Raw genomic sequence first — 1,674 nt, 5'->3', positions numbered from 1 at the left:
AAAAAAAAAAAAAAAATTAGCTGGGTGTGGTGGTGGGTGCCTGTAGTCCCAGACACTCAGGAGGCTGAGGCAGGAGAATCGATTGAACCTGAAAGGCGGAGCTTGCAGTGAGCCAAGACCACGCCAGTGCACTCCAGCCTGGGTGACAGAGCAAGACTCCGTCTAAAAAAAAAAATTCATCATCATCATCATCAAGTCCTAGATGTCTGTGGGGTCAAGGGTGAAATCTGGGCCTAGGTGCTCTCCTCTGATTCCTTCTCACCTGCTCTCATTGGAGATGAATCTCGATGCAGGACAGCAGGGTGGGGGTTCTAAACCCAGAAGCCAATGCTGGCTCTCCTCTACCTCAGTGTGCCTTAGTGTGGAGGTACTGAACTCTCACAGCACGCTCTCTTAATATTTTGACTCTTCCGTTGTAGCTGGCAATGGGGTTAGAATGGTGCGTGGTATGGCCACGCCCAAGGTGGACACAGCGCCCCCTGGCTATGAAAACCCCGCAGGCTGGTGGAACGCAGATCCTGACCGTCTGGCCCAGCCTCCAACTCCCCCCATCTGGCTACACAGGCCACTGCCCTTCCTGGTGACAGAGGCACCGCTGACAGTGTCACCAGCTGTTTACGAGAGTGTGGTGGAAGAGGCTGATGCGGCCCTGAGGTCCTGGCCATGTGAAACCATGGATCTGGTTCATGGCTTACGAGACTGGTCACCGGGCCTGTCATTGGCATCTCTGCCTCTTGGCCTGGGTTTGAGAGGGGACGGCTGAGGTGGCTTTTACTATGAAATCACTTCAAGCCTCTGGCTGGATTTATATCATGGTAACTTTGCAGTTTCCTTCTCAGAGAAGCAAAACCAAAGCCACGATAAGGCAAAGTCATCTTGAAGATATAATTTGGTACAATTCTAGAGAAAACCAAAAATCGCTTTGTTCCCTCATAAAACCGCATTTATGTAGCTCAGACTTCGTGCCAGACTGTGCCAGGATGGGCTTGGTGGGGGGGTCATGACGCCTTTGGCGGGAGGTGCCCCAGGTTGAGGAGACCTTTAGAGGATGAGGACCTGAGCTGCACGCTTTTGTTTTCACTCACCAACATCAGAAATAACAACACAGCCTTAAGCAGAGGATGCAAAATCCTGGCAACATCTGAACTTGGGGGTCTGTATTCACAACTGACGACTCCAAGACCCACTTGTGAGGTCCCGAATTTCACCGTCCATCCTGAGACATCTTGTTTGCTTATTTGGGGACTGATGAACTAATCATAGGCTACTCAGCCACACTTCTTACCCGTCTTTCTTCCATAATCTTTACTGCAAAGGTCTGAACTGAAAATTCACTGAGATGAGCAAAGCATCAGCTAAATAGCTTTCAATAAAGCAGGATGGTGGTGGGGAGGGCAGGAGGAGCAGGAAGCCTTTCTCCAAGAACTTGACCACACCTCTCTGTCAGCTCCAGTCAGTAACTGTCATTCCTGAGAAGTCAGTTGCAACCAACTATTACACATGCACGAAGTCAGAGAACCGGCCAGCCATTCTCAGCGCAGACTCCCACCTCATAAATCATGACCCAGTGGCTGCAGGGCAATGAGGATTTCTGGACCTGACCACAAAGATGTGCCACGATCCGAATCTTCCTCAGTGTGTGCACCCCTACCACCCCTCCATCAAATAAAGCTA

At 50.6% G+C, this 1,674-nt stretch overlaps 1 protein-coding gene across 1 annotated transcript in view; it reads right to left on the bottom strand.

The window, feature by feature from the left end:
* Positions 1 to 1,421, bottom strand: part of LOC105521558 (kinesin-like protein KIF26B) — a 38,161-nt gene extending 36,740 nt beyond the window's left edge. The window contains exon 1 of the mRNA XM_011955772.1: positions 1,188 to 1,421. The gene's annotated coding sequence lies outside the window, so the exon portion shown is untranslated. The remainder of the gene's footprint in view (positions 1 to 1,187) is intronic.
* Positions 1,422 to 1,674: the final 253 nt, after the last annotated feature.

This window comes from Colobus angolensis, unplaced genomic scaffold (assembly GCF_000951035.1).
Source record: "Colobus angolensis palliatus isolate OR3802 unplaced genomic scaffold, Cang.pa_1.0 Scaffold40, whole genome shotgun sequence".
Taxonomy (NCBI): Eukaryota; Metazoa; Chordata; class Mammalia; order Primates; family Cercopithecidae; genus Colobus; species Colobus angolensis.
The sequence above is the reverse complement of the archived record's forward strand: the minus strand, read 5'-3'. Positions and strand labels throughout refer to the sequence as shown.